The 16,429-nt window shown below is 43.5% G+C and overlaps 1 long non-coding RNA gene across 3 annotated transcripts; it reads right to left on the bottom strand.

The window, feature by feature from the left end:
- Nucleotides 1-1,171: 1,171 nt before the first annotated feature.
- On the bottom strand, nt 1,172-9,319 carry LOC120754297 (uncharacterized). 3 transcript variants are annotated; one of them, XR_005701372.1, is made up of 4 exons: nt 9,194-9,319; nt 5,069-5,231; nt 4,486-4,925; nt 1,172-4,341 (listed from the first exon to the last, which is right to left on the bottom strand). It is a non-coding gene; the product is annotated as an uncharacterized LOC120754297 (long non-coding RNA). The 3 variants fall into 3 exon arrangements; XR_005701371.1 differs by lacking the exon at nt 5,069-5,231 and having other exon boundaries at nt 1,172-2,152; nt 2,241-4,341; nt 9,194-9,318; XR_005701370.1 differs by lacking the exon at nt 5,069-5,231 and having other exon boundaries at nt 9,194-9,318.
- Nucleotides 9,320-16,429: the final 7,110 nt, after the last annotated feature.

Raw genomic sequence — 16,429 nt, 5'->3', positions numbered from 1 at the left:
AAAAAAACCACCCAATGCCAATATGTTGGTTTCAGAACCTTCTGGCTTGGCTTCCACTGCTGAAAATATTGGCAAGAAAATGCTCTGCGCTGGGAATATTTATTAGAAAAGCAATAGATTTGTACAGTTTAACAATAGAGGGAGGATTCAGAGTCGTCCATTTGCTCTGTGTTCTAACTTTCATCTACTTTTGTTTTTTATTTGCAAGCCAGAATAACTATACTTATCCCTTGAAATGATCGTCAGCACTGGCTTAGCATAATTGTATTGTTTGATTAATTGTCTTGCCTATGGAGGGGTTATGGCCTGCTTCTTACACTGAAAACTGCACAGGCTACTCCCAGGCCAGTCTTTTTATGAAGCTTAAGTCATTTAAATTTCTATTTTATGCTTATTAGAAATTATCAGGTTTTTGCCTTTGATAAAGTCAACAAAAGAAACCAGATTTACCTTGAACTTCAGTTTAGTTTTGTAGTAATGCAGACCATAGCAGTGTTCAGCTCCAGAAAGGATCTCTCTTCCTCCATCATTCCTGAGGGAGAGTCCCATTAAATGTTGCTGCTCTTCCTGCCTTGTGTCACAGGAGCACCTATGTGCCTTGGCCAAACTTGCTTAACGCTTTCCAAACCACGGCCTTGACAAAGCACCTTTGAGTCTGCCAGGGTAAGAGAGACAGACACAGGCTGCAAATGCTTCCTGCAAAAGAGAAATGAGTGATTTACTCAAGGCTGTAGATAAACTATGCCCAGAGACCTCATACACGCTTCTTTTGCATTCCAGTCTAGAACCCCAGTCACAGCAGGCTCTGTTTCTGATCCTGATGAAGGCTTCTCATCAAACAGTGATGAAACGTGACAGAAAAGCTCTTATTTGTTTTTTCTCCTTTCCCAAGTGTTTGGAGCCATTCCAGACTTGCATGACCAAGGGAGATTTGGGGGGAATTCAGTGTAGAGGCGTAATTTCAGACTTTCTGGGCTGTAACCTGCAGGGTGAGCTCGGAAAAGTCATGTACACAGAGTGTAAGGCACACAGCCCTGGACTGTGGTCCTCTTCTCCTCCTTGTACCTCAGGAAGCTGTAGTGCTGTGCTACAGAAAGAATTCCATGGTGGTGTGGTGATGTTCGAATCTGCCACATGGGATCCACACCACGTTACCCAAAATTGCCATTGCCCAAAGTTCCTCAGCTCTGCCCATCTGTCTGTAAGCAGCTCTGTGCTGAGATGGGGGGAGCACTGCCTGAGCCCTGTGCAGCTCAGGGACAAGGGATGTGTGGCCCTGGAATGGGGAAAGGAGGAGTTTGCTTTGGAGGATTCCCAACAGGAGCTGAGCACTGGGCAGGCTGGAGGTGCTGACGTGCAGGATGTTTCCCAGACAGCAGAGCAGCGCGGGTGCTGTGACTACACTGGGTAATGGGCACTGTGCTGAAGGGGTTGGCAGGATTTAATTCCCCAAATTAAGGGTAGCTGTATAGAAGGACTCAATCCTCAAATCTTTTATGACTGAGAAGAGCAAACCAAGCCCATCACTAAATATCCTCTTTCCAAGGGCAGCTTGAAATGGCATCGATAGGATGAGGAAAGTTTCTGTGCAGGGTTTGCACCTATTCTTTATAGTCTGGTTTAGTGAAACACAGAGACCTGAGTGGGCTCTGTGCCCAAGGAAGAATATAATCCTTCAGGGGATATGGAACTAACAATCACATAATGTATTGAAGCCAAAACAGGCAGAGCACACCGGGCCAAACGCATCCTGAGTGGAAATCCCGCAATTTGAGAAGGCTACAACACAGATGGGTTTGACCCAATGCGTTCTGAATTCAGAATAGATGCCAAGGAGTAACCATTCCCATGTGAAAATAGCAAACATATCTCTTTGAGACCAGTGTGTTCCAATGAAGTGCATGAACTTCAGGGTTTTTTTTCCTTTCCAGGTGAATAATGCAAAAATGAATTAAAAGCAGGAAATCCTGATAAGTGGTACAAGGATGTCTGTGCTACAATAGCATCAATCCTCATCTTCTCTGGCCCTCTTTTTCAGCACCTTCTTCCTCATTAATCTCATTTTCAAAGTCTTGAAACAAGTTGCTGCCAAGCCTGATCTTTTTGCCAAAGTTTTTTTATACTCCAACCATTTGGAATATGAATTATGGTTCTGTTAAAATACAGAAGAGAGAGAAAGACTGCTCAAAAAGCAATTACTGGTCAGTTTACACAAAACAGCACTTTTGTAGGTTCCTTACCTTTGTCTTTCAAATTCACCTCTGAAAACATGACTTCCAAATTTCATGTAGTAATTTTCAGTCCCCAAAACCTCAAACAGTGAGGTCTTCAGTTTGCAAATACTGAATTCTGGAATCAGCTTTTCCAAAAGGTCTTCTGGAGCACATTAGAGTCCTCTTTACTTTAATAGGCTCTTTTGTTTTAGCTTTTACTCACATCAGTACATCCCTGGTAATGTGGGATCTCAGCATATTTTAAGCCCCAGTCTTGCAGTTCTCCAAATATCTCTTCTCCCAGACAAAGTATGAGTATTTACAGCACCTTTGAGAGATGTGGGAGTTGTATCTAAATCCAAACTTGAAATCCCCAAACTCCTGTCTATAAACTTCACACCCTGAAACTATGCAGGATCCCTAGGGCCCAGCAGCAAAGTTCCCTAAATTCACACCTCAGATTAGATGCCTCCTCCTCCTTCCAGATGCTGTTGGACACCACCAATATCACCAACCCAAACCACTCTGTGATTCTTTCTATGACAAATTCAATCTCCCTGTGATTAATCCAGTGACAGGACACTTGGGAATTGTCCAAAGCTGCACCAGGAAAGGTTTAGACTGCTCATTAGGAAGCATTTCTTTACCAAGAGGATGGTCAGACACTGCAACAGACTTCCTAGAGAGGTGCTTGACACTCCAAATCTGTCAGTGTTTAGGAGGCATTTGAACATTTGCCCTTAATGCTCTGGTCTACCCTGAAGTGGTCAGATAGTTGGAGCATTGTACATTCCAACTGAAATATTCATTCTATTCTTCCTAAATCACTCAATTTTTTATCGTGAAACATGCTAGATAACCAGAATTACAATAATATTGGATATGCAAACCATAACATTGGATGCGTGTTTTCACCATTATTTTTTCTACTTCCATTTCTAAACACACAGATCAGTCTGATGTTCATAAAATCAGAATACAAAATATAAGACTGTGTCCTTGGATGCATCCCCATGGATCCTGGATTTAGTTGCTGGTGCCAAATGGGCTCCGTGCTCAGCGCCCCATTCAGCTCTGCCAAGACATTTCCTGCTCCTTGCAAATTTATGATGTCACTTGGAGCAAAACTCATCTCAGTATCTCACTTTTACGATGGTAACTCTGTTGTGAATCTGATACAAAAGCAGTGGTACCCTGGCTCCTCAGCTGGTGTAAAAAGGAGAGTTGCATCATTTTGTGCCAGCTGAGGATGTGGTTCAAGCTGTTTGGTTTTTCTTTTCCCTGCAAGCTGTTTGCTGCAATCTCAAGGACACTGGAAAAAATGTTAGCATCAGCCAGTTGGGGGCAGGAGGGAAAAATCCCTGAAAATTTAATATAGTTGCAGAGCACTTTTTGTTTTTTCCATTAGCTGATATTCTCAGGTTACCAGAAAGGAATTCATTGTACTTCTCCCCATTTGCTGTTATTGAAACGAGAGGTTGAAAGAGCTGAGAATAAATGGCCAGGCTGAAAACTTGCAGTGCTTGTGCTGGGGTTTGGGTTAGGGCCCTTACCAAGAGAGGGCTGATGAGGCATCTATTTCCCAGTCCTCGGCAATGAGATTAGGAAGTGCAGGAAATTCATTGTCTTGAGCTTGCCACTGCTGGCTCGCTCCAACAGCCATCCATCACACAAGGGACTGACAAGCTCAAACTGTCCATGTCAATCTGCAGCTGCCTTTAATCACACACAGATTTATGGGACACCCCCCTCGCCCCCCGTGGAGATCTAGAATCTGTGCTTTGTTTTGCCTTGACATACATTTTTCCATTTAAGATGAAGAAGTATGAGTCCTATTAAGCTGCACTGCAGCTAAGAAGCAGAAGGGGCAAAGCTCTGTCTGAAATGGAGGAAATGATGATGTAATTTTGAACCGTTTAGGGCTGAAGGGATTAAAAGCTTTGGAGTAGGATTTGGAAAGTCTCTGGTGTTACGTACAGTAGGGTTGTATCTCCTGCCTCCCCACCTTGACAGAGAGGACGTTTTTCCTTTTTACTGGTGTGGGTTTGTTGTTGTTGTAGCTGTGCTGCTCACAAAGCACCATGGCGCTTCATACTCCATCATCACTTCCATCACAAACCCTCCTTTCCTGTGAGGGACCACAACATCGCAGTAAACATTTGCTGCAGGGTAAAGCTTGCCCCAGAAGTCTGTTCTCAAGCTGAAGAGCAGCAGGGGCATGAGGCAGGATCAAGCTTGGAAGCTTTCCACTTTCTAGTAACATTACACTTACCTCATTTTCTAAACTGAGCAATTCTAGCCATTATCAACAACCCCAGAGCAGGGGCTGATGCTCCTTTTCCATGTGCTCAGACAGCTCGCTGTCCAGTCCGTGCAAGGATTTATATCCCCGCTGCCTTGGTGGTGGGACACATGTCCTGGGTGATCCTGGCCAGGCACGTCTCGCTCGAGGGGCTGTGTAACACCTCAGCGGGCTCAGCAGCTCCTTGGCTCACCTCCCCATCCCATCTGCTGCTCGCTGATGCTCCAGGCAGGGGCTGCACACACCGGGAAGTGGCTGGTTTTCCTCAGCCTCCTCTCAGCCATTCTGCTCTTCCACGAGAGGTCCAAGAGAACAGGGATGAGGTCATCGTGTGCTGCTGGAGCCCTGAGTGGTCCTTGCAGTGCTGTCTCCCAGCAGTTCAGTGGTCTTAGGGGGTCTCACTGTTCCCACTGGGAGAAGAAACTCACTTGAGTTGTTTTTCAAAGTTAATGATCAAAACCTCTTTATTAACCCAATCTAGTTTCTCTGAGCAGAGCAGAAATCAAATAGCATGTGGGGACAACATCTAATCTCACTGCAATCAGTTGCTCACCCATATTCTCTGTGTTATTCTCTCTAGGTCAGGCTCTAAGCACATCTCTGGCTGCAGCTCAGGTCTTTGGTTCCTTCTCTGTTTGCTGCCTTGACCCCTCTTCCTGCTCTTCTCATGCCCAGACACACGATCAAGCCAGAGCTGTATTCTGCCAGAAATGCTCCTGTCAGGTTTGTCAGGAAATTGAATTTGTCAGCTACAGATATGTCCGTATCAAATACAAGACAGGGATGTCAAGCTAAGAATAAGTTAGCAAATGGCAAGAAATAAATTACTTCTTAATCTCCATGAACAGAAGTGGTATTTTGACAGGTGTTCCTGTGCCAGGCTTTAAGGGGTAATCAAACTCCCTGGATGCTCTAAACACATGGAAAGTCAGAATACATGCAAAAAAGTGGCCATGCCCCCTAGTAAAAACCTGACTGAGAAATACCTGCATTGCAGATGTATTTTCAAAGCCTGTTCTGTAATTACTCTGCTATATGGAAACACAGCATGAAGTTGTGGTCTGCTCTCATTACTTTTAATCACAAAGCAAGCAAATAAAATCAGCTATTCAGGCATGCTGAAATAACATTAAGGGCCTGATAAATTTGCAAGTGCAATCACAGTTGCAAGTCAGAAGATATTTACGATTCAAAGAGCATCAGCCCAATTCAAGAGGCTTCCAAAGATCTGCTTTCTAATCTGTCTCCAATGTCAGAATAATTAGAGTGTTATATGTTCTGATAACAACTTTCTTGAGTTTGTTATCTGAATAGAAATAGCACAGGGACTGTGTCACTCAGGAGACCGTAAATCAAAAGTGAAATGACAGTTTTAGTGGAGGCTCTGGGATTTATTTCAGCTGAAGACCTGGCCATGCCATGATGACATACAAGCCGGCCATAAAGACAGCGCTAAGTGAATCTTTAAAACGTTAAAAGAGATCCAGTCTACTCTCAGAAGAAGTCAGTGATTTACAGGATTCATATTCCTGTATTGTTTTTATTGTTATTATTTTATGACAAGGTTCATCCAGGGTCAGTTGAGATTCCAGAGTTCTCTGCAGCTGAGCTGTGCCTGTTGCAGTGGCTGATACAAGAGGGAGGGAAGAAATTTCCATCTATCCCATGCCTGGGAGTACATTTCTTCTGGAGACTGGAGTGCTGCTCCATACGGAGCAGGGCTAGGGGTAGCTTCTCTAGAGCACAGCAGCCTTCAAGGGTCCCAACAAGAGCATTTTGAGGTTTCCCAAAAAGAAATATTTTCAGCAGCACAAGCCACTCTTGGCAGGTACATCCTGCTCGGATCCTAAGACTGTGCTAAAGGAAAAGAAGCCTATGTAAGCCAGAGGGCAGCTCGTGGACATCGTTCCACATTTCTGCTTGGATTCACATGAATCTGCTGATCATCTTAATTAAAACAAGGATTGTGTGGTACTAGTACACACATGGGTATGGTATTCTCTTTTGGAAAGGCCAGAAAACCATAACTGCCCAGAAGAAAAATATTGGGCCGAGTCCTAAAGTCCTCTTTGCTCAAAAAGCATTCCACAAGGACAAAATGAGTAGAGTTCTTTTGAGGGGTCAAAAGCTGTATGCCTTAACAAAGCTGAAATAATGTGGCAAAAGCTTTTTCACAGGCTGCTCCACTGCATGCAGCCTATGAAATAATACACAAGCAAACCCACTGTTGCTTGCCAGTGGCCAAGAACCAGGGAAAACACAGTTTTGACTCCTCTTCTCTTTCTCTCTCTATGCCCTCTTCAGAGCAATTACAGGTAGACATCCAGCAGAAGATTTCAGTGCTCAGGCTGAGCTCTGCAGCCTTTTCCCACATCTACTGTGCTCACTACAGGTACCAGAAAAAATGGTGGAGAAGTATCTCGAGGTACTTTTGACACTTTGAGAGGTGTCTCAAGACACTTAAGTCTCAAGACTGGTTTTCACAATAACCAGCAGTTGACTGGTAGGCTGAAAACAACAAGGTGGTTTCCCAAAATCCATGTTTAATCCTGTCACCTGGAAAGGTGTACTGCAACCTTAGTTAGTCCTTATGCCTGGAAAGAGTTTGGTCCCTGAGCCCTGACAGACAGGTGGACTTTTGCCATCAGCCTGGGAGAAAGTTTCCCTTCAATTCCAGAGGCACAAAATTAAATCTGCGAGTTCTGGTCAGTGTTGCCATTGCTGGCTTTCGCAGGGTGGTTTAAAAGAGCTTTTTCCCATTGTTTTTCCAGGGACCTGCCCAAAAATGTTCCCATCCAAACCACCATCATGCAAGACTCCAGCAGAGGAGCGAAGAACAATAGCACACAAGGTTCCAAGTTCAATAGCAATGTCAAGGATTTTGGCTGTCACAGTTAATGAGTGGCAGTTTCTCTCAGGCCTCCTTTCCTTAACCCCTGACAGACAAGGCTTGGAAAACTGCTGGTTGAGGGGGCAAAGAGGTCAAGAGACCCTTTTTTTTTTTTTTTTAAACAGACGTGAATTATTAAGAAAACAAAACTAAAGAGAATTTATAAGCATTTTGAAGCAAAAATTTCAAATAAAATTAGATTTTATTTCTATTTCCTCTTTTGCTATAGAAAGGCATGAGACTGAAGGGTGGGGTTCAGATTTTGGGCAGGGCTAGTTTAGAAGGCTGAAGACAGTCCAACAGTTGCTCTAGGGCAAGCACTTCCCAACTTTAGTGTATTTTAAAAAAATATGTATCCTGATCTGAAATCCATGGCTTGGGTGTGTTTCTAAAGATTTCTTTTTCTTGAAAAAAATAAAAAAGGAAAATCATCAGATGGTGCCGCTGCAGAAAAACCCTGGAGCTGTGCTTCCTCAAAAGAAACTACCTTGTCACGCCTTCCCTGCCAAAAGGTGTTGGGGGGAGTTGATAGAAATAAGACTGAGAGCCAGGAAAATGGGGACACCTGATGTCCCCCCAAAACGATGCACGAACCAGTTCTAAAGGACAGAAAAAAGCATCTCCCAACTCCTCTGTGAGGAAGAGGCAGCACCTCCTTGCAGGACACGTCTGGGGGACAGCGATCCTTCCATCACACACGAGGGCTGTTGGCCTCTTGTGCTCAGCACCTCTGGAATTATAAGGCCCAGGACACACCAGTCCTCACAACCAGGGAAAATCCTGGTCAAGTGGCATCACCCAAGCCAGCCCAGGTCTCCTGAGATGTCCCTGTCCTCTCAGCTGGATCAGATGGGGATGCTCCTGAGTTCAGCTTTATCACATGGTGCCTGTCAGGATTAACACGTGTCCCCTGACACAGCTGATGCCTTGGAGTGGCTGCCTAGAGCAGAGGCTAGACAAGATTAAGAGAATAAAGTGGGTATTTATTACCTTCAAACAGGTACAACCTGGGCAGTCAGAAGCCTTCCAGAGGCTACACCCAAGCTGGACGATGGTCACGAGTTTTTCAGACAAATATAAGTTTGATCCATTTAAATATCAGGGGTTAAGCCTCCAATTACAGCTCCAGGTAATGAAGTCAAACACCCTCAGTTTGCCCCCCCTTTAACTCACTTTTGTTTATACATTTCAGGGCCTGAGGCAGTAGGGTGTTCTTGGATTTCAGGCCTAGAGGGAATGCTTTGTCTGACCAAAGTGTGAAGACAGATAATTAACATTTTATATTGAGTATGGAGTTATACAATAATGCAGTACAGGCTTTGAAAAATATAAAAGATAAAATCCTAATGCAGCACAACCAGGGGACTATGAGGGCTCTGCAGGCCAGAGCTTGAGGGAGGGTTCAAATGGAGGAAAACATGCCACAGGGAAGGAGGCAGCATTCCAACCTCCACCACGAGAAAGCCCATTATTTCATGGGAGTTTAGCACCCTGCCAGGCACTGCTGCTCTACACAACCCTCTGAGCTGGTTGTTCCTTCTGCAGCAGGGAGAGAGATGGATTCAACCTGTGAGACACAGGAGCACGTTCTGCCACACCTCCCTGCACCAGGATCTGGTGGCCTCCAGTGTCCCATCTTTGCTGACCCCAAAGGGTTTTCCTCCCTCTACCTCAATTTCAATGTCCTCATGTCCCACAACTGTGAATGGTATCACAGATGGGAACAGACCAAAACTGGGAGTTATCCTGCAACAGAAATCAACTCAAAATATCAGCATTTGGTGTTACCTGAGATACTTCATTTGTAGTTGCTGGTGGTGTGCCTAAGACTTTTAGTCCATCTTGGGAACAGGGTAAATCCTCCACTTCATCCCTGGAGAAAAGAAAAGACCCTCCCATTCATGGTGAATGCTTGTCAGAGTCCCTCTGTGAAGCCCAGCAATTGATATAAATGAGGGAGGAGGCTGACAGCAAGTGGAGATCTTCAGGCTAATTACCTTCAATAACTTGCCTGCAGGTGCTGTGCAGGTGCTGTGCAGGTGCTCTGAGCCCTTGGGCACTGACCTAGGAAAACCCCTGGGAATCCTGCATCCACCATTGTCCCAGTCTGAACTGCAGCTCTGGGATGCTGAAAAAAAAAATCCAGATTCCACATTTTAATCCACAGTTATCAGTTTGGAGTTGCTTTGAAAGAAGAGGAAAGATTTGAAGTTCTTGTAAAGGAGAGCTCTATTCATTTTAGCAGCTTGCTCCATGACAGCTTTAAAAGAAGTGGAGAACTTCCTCGCAGATGAGGAGAGCATTTGTTAGCTAAACCTTGTAGGCATTTAAAAACCAAACCAAAACACACATTCTCTCCTGAGGCTGGCCAGGCAGCCATTGGCAGTCACCCCCTCCTGAACAACTGCCCTCTGATGTTTTAAGATATTCTGGGATTTCAGTTAGCCAGTGACAAACTCTCCTGAAATGTGCTCAAATTCTTCTCCAGGCCACTGACTTGAGGGTTATTGTGTCTGCATTAAGGTTTAAAGCTATTTAACAGCTCTTTAAGTACAATTCTCAAGATGTATGAATCTTGTGAGTAACAGTGGCTTCTAAGGAGAAGCAGTCATTTATGTGTTGGATTATCAGTAAAATCTAATTTCTGGGAACAAATAAAAAAAAGATATGACACCATTCTTTGACATTCAGGAATATGCCATGAAATAATGTTACTGGTATATGCTGCATGCTCCATTGGTTTCTAAAATCAGATACAAACCTGTGATCAATGCATACATTTCTGAACATTGCGTGTGCGGTGCTTGGGGTTTATCCCAAGAAACTATTACAATCCTTCCCACAGCCAGAAAAACATATTGGCTAAGACTCAATAGAGGCTGATCCCAAATTTAACAAGAATTTAAAGGCTTCCTTTGCATGCTCAGGGCCAAACTTCTGGGTGGGGGGATAGAAAAACACTTTCTGGGGAGTTGTCATTCAGAACGCAGAAGATTCCCTTAGACCCAGAATGGACTGAGGATATGAATTACCTCCTATGAATTTTAGGGTAAAGAAATTCAGCATATTCTGAAACTACTTCAAAATTCACTTTTTTACACAGAAGTCGTCCACTGGTATCAAAAGCTGGAATGCAACGACAAGGTACAGAAAAGGATCAAAAGAAATGACTGTTCAAAGAAGGAGAGAGCGGGAATATTGAAACCTAAGGAATTCCAGGCTCTTTGGCATATTTGAAATAAGATTTACAACTGTTATACTATAAAAGAAACCCTTATTTTAGCACCCTTTTTGTGATGCAAGGGGCACCTCGTGCTCACAAGAGGTGATGCATTTTTGTTCTTTGGAGAGGAGCTGGAATCAGATGGGTTTTGCTTTTGCTGCAGTGCAGGACAGTTCTGCAGCATGTGATTATTTTACAATAAAGGAGAGAGAGAGCTTTAACTGCTGTGTGTGCACACGTGGGTGTCTTGTCAACTCCCTCGATCCGGATGGTCTCGGGGTGTTTCCAAGAGGAGGATACTGAGCTGAGCTGTGGCCAGATGCCCCTTCACCACCACTCTGTTTATTTTTAGGAAATGCAAACTGATCCCCATGTGCCAGGATGTGATGGGATCAAACAGCAGGAGGCTGCTTCTTTGCTCACCCCCATGCTGCCCTAAACCTTTTGTTCTTTGTTCTTCTTCAGGATGTGCCTTATGTTTGCTTTATCCCTCGCTGTTCTTGCCCACTCTTCTCTATCAAATAGCATCAGGCTCTTTATCATAGGAAATAGAAATGTCCCAGGAATGTCTCCATATCCTTTTAGCTTCTCAACTCAGTTTTTAAATTATTTGCCTTGTGATCTGCTCTGCTTCTTTTTTTTTTTTTTTTTTTTTTTTTTTTTCGGCTGCTACTAAATAAAGGAGCTGTTTCACCATAGAAGGAAGAAAGCAGTGAGACCACCACTATCCTGAGACCAAACCATTCTCTGGGAGGCTGTTTTCCAGGGGAACAGCATCCCATCTTCTCCTGCCTCTTGCTGGGTCCACACCAAGCAGAGAAAAGGATAGTGGACAGGTTACAAATGGCATGGCCATAATCAGGAGCCTCAGCCTTGTGTCATGATGCTTTCATACCACGAGCTCAGTCAGAGCTCTCTCCTGTACAAACCTCCTGGGGGGATTTTAATCTTCCTGCTTGTTTTTGTTACATCTGTCTTTTGAGAGGGTCCCTGAGGAATATTTATTCTTTCTTTGGAATCTGCTGTCTCCTTCATAAACTCTTTCTCACTTCTCCTATAAAAACATGTCCAGAACAGAACTCCTTCCAGTTTCCAATTTAATTTTATTCCTGAGCAGTTTATACCCAGTTGTTTCCATGCTGTGGCTCTGCCTTAACTTGAATAACTATTTTCCATCCCTGGTGTTCTCCCATTCAATACATGAAAGATAAACTTTTTTTTTTTTCCCCAAGGCTCCTCACATTTCTTATCACAAACCACTTTTAAAAATTTATGGGTTCCCCTTCAAAGACTCTGGATGCAATGGGATTTCAGGTAGGTATAACACACTGCACAAATGACACATACCACCAGACCCTCTTTAACAATGGATGGTGCATTTTCAAGCTGAAAGCCATATCTTTAAATGAGTACCAGCCTCTTCTTGCTCTAAGGGCAGGGCTTTTATCTTCCTGCCTTTTGTGTCCACCACTATTTTTCCAGATCCGGTAAGAAAAGCCCACCTGAATCCACTACAGCATTCTTAACATCATCTCTATACAAGCAACATTCAGCATTTAAAATGATTGTATTTAATTTTCCAGCATTCACTTGTGCTGTCATCCTGTTTCACAGTATGAATTGGATGAAGGTCAGGGCTTGGCTGACCTTTATCCAAGGTGTCCCAACCCATGGCAAGGGGATAGGAACTACCTGACCTTTAAGGTCCCTTCCAACCCAAGTCATTCTGTGACTTCAGGTTTAATTATGCTTAGTTAATCCATTTACTCAGTAGTACAAAAATCCTCTTCTTCTGTTCCTAGCCAGTGGAGTGATTGCTTAATCAGCCTGTTCCTGTCAGTACCTGGATTAGTTTTAGCACCTGTGCCTCTATGAGATCTGAAAAGCAGATCCTGGTTCCTTTTCAGAAAATGTCCTACCCTGTTGTTTTCCCCATTTAGAGGTACTGCCCTGTGCTGGCACCAGTCCAAGGACAATTTAGAGACCTTAACTTGCTTTTTCTGCAGCCCTTTGCCCCTCCACACACACATCTCTGAAAGCCACATTTTACAGTCATTCCTTGCTCTATAATATCCTTATCAGAAATGCTCAGTAGATGGTGGGAATTCCTACTTGCTCCACAAAAGCCCAGTTTCCCTGAATCTCTGTGCAGGTCTCAACTGGGATGCACTTTGCACTGACTCTTCATCTTTGTGCCACCTCCTCTAGCAGGTGTTGGGGGAAAAGCTTGTATTGGGCACTTCTGAAATTCTATTCCAGATTATTTTGTATGTTAAAAGGCTTTTTCTGCAGCCAGGATTAATTTTTCTTTCTTAAATTGCAAATTGAAAGGCTGTAAGAGAACTCTTTTTGTCCTTTATATGCCAGTTCAATTTTTATTGTTTTATGGGGCTTGAACAATGTTTCAAGTCAACTCCCTCTGCTTATCTACCCTCTCAAGTAGGGCATTTCCTTTTCCTTCACTTCAGATTTTGACTCTTCCCAGAACACCTTAGGTTAGTGGATGATGCCCCATTATTTATCACGGACTTGTAGAAACTCTAGGTAATTCAGGGTGGGTTTTTTTTGTTTTTTCCTCTTCTCCTCAATCTAGCAGTAAATCTTGCAGCAGCATCAAAGCTGGGCTGCTCAGGTCCACGGTTACAAACCCATGTGTGTCCATCCTTTCCACTCAGCCTTCTAGACTGAAATGTTGAGTTAAGCAGAAACACCTTTGAGAAGCCTTCCCATCCCAGTGCAATTTTGCATTATTTGAGAAAAAAACCCCAAATTAACTCCCTTATTCAAACTTCTCTGAGAGTTACTGATGGGTACTGAAAAGTGCTACAAATGTCTTGGTTTAGCCAGATTTTGTAGCTCCTACATCAAGAAGGTTGACTTCACTGTCCTCTGTGACCCTTCTGTCACCTTAGCCAAGCAATTTTTCAGCTCCTCAGAAGCACTTGCAGAATCAGGAATTAATTTGCTGCATCATCATCTTCTTCATCATCCAGCACTGTGTAACTGGAGGAATATAAGAAAAGACATCAGTCTCTTTTTTTTTACATTATATATTTAGACTTTTACAGGCTGCATCAATCTATTTTTAGACTAAACAACTAAATACTAACTTCACTCACCTTCAGCTGGTCAGTCCTGACAGCAGGAGTGCTGTTGGAAGAGATGGCTGCAGTCTGGGCTGAGAAGTGAGTGCACAGGGCAGCCTCTCATCCTCTATCCCAGCTGGCAGAAATCTTTGAGCTGAAGTGGAGGGCAGGGACACCTTCCTCTAGACCAGGTTGCTCCAAATCCCTTCCAGCCTGGCCTTGAACACTGCCAGGGAAGGGGCTGAAAAGCCTCCACAGCTTCTCTGGGCAATTTTTTCCAGTGCTTGACTGCCCTCACAGCCAAGAATTTCTTCCAAAATATCCACTAGCCAATCCAATCTTGCTCTCTGTCAGGTTGAAGCCATTCCCCATTGCTCTGCCACCGCATGCCCTTGTCCCAAGTCCCTCTCCAGCTCTCTTGTAGGGTCCTCTCAGGTTCTGAAAGGCCACAATAAGATAATTGCAAAGGTAAAGATGCTGGACTTCATGCAAAATTAAGGATTTTCTGTGTTAGAGTAGTTTTTTCCATGGAGCACCTTGCTTGAAAATCTTTCATGTCTTTTCCTTCTTTGAGGCACAATCCAAGCACTGCTTACCTTGTTGACTTTGCTCTTTTCGTTTTGGGAACGAATGGCCCTATGGAAGCATTTCAGGGTGTTGGGACACTCCCTGTACCTGCCACAGGTGAGTTATTACAAATCATTAAAAAAATATATATAAAATCAGTGCAAAAGCAGATGTGTACTTTTGAATTAAGACCCCTTAAAGAGTTTTCCAGGCTCCATTTTGCAAAGTCCGAGTTGCCCTGTGCCAAACAGGAATCAGAGGGATCAGTGTTCAAACGTGCAGATGTGTTATCTGTCACCCTGGGCAGGCAGGAATGGGAGAGGGAACCTGGCTGTGCCCACAAGAGCCATTGGGGTGTGGGTGATGGTTCTGCCTCCAGATCAGCAAGATGCCTCTCACGTTCACAAAATCACCACTAACACAAGACCTGGCAGCTCCTCAAACATGAGGAGAACTTTGGAAATCAAAGATATTTTTCATTCCTGAGCATTTCCATCCTCTTCACTTTGCGTTCTGCAAGAATAAAGAAACAAGGGGTGGCGGAGAACTGGTGGAAAAAACCCACCCTCCTCAATCCAACACAATTTTTACCATTTGCTAGAGAATGGTTACAACCTCCTTAAAATATGAGTTCTCTTCATTATACAAATACTTTTTTATTCCTTTAAAAGCCGACGGAATGTGGACAATGAACAAGCTCACATTCAGAAGCCAACTTTTCATCAGGGTTTATCCTTTTGATTTGGAAACTGGCTCATTTAAGCTGGAAAAGTTCTGTGAAATGCTGCAATAAAAGAGGCTCTATTTTTGCATGAGCAGAAATATGCACTCACAGAAACCCAGTCAATACAAAAGCGAGCAAACAAAGGAGTAAACTGCAAACTGCAAATTTCTTGTTTCAAGAACAAAGGCCACAATAGATCCTTGCCATCTCTAATAGTAATAATAATAATAATAATGATATTAATAATAATGATGATGATGATGATGATGATGCATTCTGCCACCCAACAGCACAACATTCCCACCAGGCAGGGAATTTTTCCCTGCAAAACATAACTTAGTGGATGTGGCTTCAGCTGCCTAAATGTCATCTCAGCCTGTTGCAATCTGCTATAAACTCTCAAGATACGAGTCATGTCACAAACTCACAACAGTTTCTGGATTTGCCTTAGGACTAGAATGTTTCTGGGCAAAAGCAATTCAATAAGGAAGAAATTCTGTCTTCTGTTTTTTAATGATTTCCTGAAAGTTGCTTCTCACTGTTTTGGTTTTTTCCCCATATTTTTTGCCTACTTCTGTGTGTGCCATTTGACTTTATAAATGAGATGCATCCCAGTTCCAACAATCAGACGTGGAAGTATCCTCACAGAAACATAGGATACCCTGAGCTGGAAGGGATCCACAAGGATCATCAAAGCCCAACTCCTGAATCTTGCTTTTCTGTATTGCAAAGCAGTGCAGTAATTGTACATAATGTTTGGGGTGGTGGGGGGCGGCGGAAATGAGACTCTGAATCCAGGATAAGCTTCTGGCCAAAGCAGCACAGATTTTCCATCTCATCTGCAAGTGAGACAGGAAAAGCTCAGGTTAGGACTGGGCAGCAGCCTCCAAGAGAAGCCCTGTTTCTGGCAATCTTCTCCCCAAAGTTTCTGTGCGTGACTCTGTTTCTGGGTTTTTAAGCCAAATATAGTAAAACCAGGCTTGAGAAAGATACATCTAGGCTGAATCAAAGTTTGAGGGAAGGGTAGGCTTTTTATATTTCACATATACTTGCTGGCAGATATTTATAGAGCATGATTACAAACGCTGATCCACAGTCAAGGAGTGGGATGAGTTACATGAATTCCATGCTATGAGTTCCACATAATTTCCTTTCAACACCGTGGCCAAATTGTCTTGATTTCCACACCTGTAAAATGGGGATAACACTTAGCCCTTTTACAGAGGATAGTGTTATAAACATTAGTTTAATTACTTGGAGAGGCACCGACCTTATGCTGTAAAATAACTTTACCTGTACTAGCTGTGCCACACAGGAGGAGCTGAAATCAAACCCAGGAAAGTGAGGGAGAAAGGAAGCATAATTTCCTGTTGTATGATGTGCTCTGACTAAGAATATAAACCCAAGGGACCTGGGGAGGAAAG

The sequence above is a fragment of the Hirundo rustica genome, chromosome 6 (assembly GCF_015227805.2).
Source record: "Hirundo rustica isolate bHirRus1 chromosome 6, bHirRus1.pri.v3, whole genome shotgun sequence".
In the NCBI taxonomy this organism is placed as follows: Eukaryota; Metazoa; Chordata; class Aves; order Passeriformes; family Hirundinidae; genus Hirundo; species Hirundo rustica.
The sequence above is the reverse complement of the archived record's forward strand: the minus strand, read 5'-3'. Positions and strand labels throughout refer to the sequence as shown.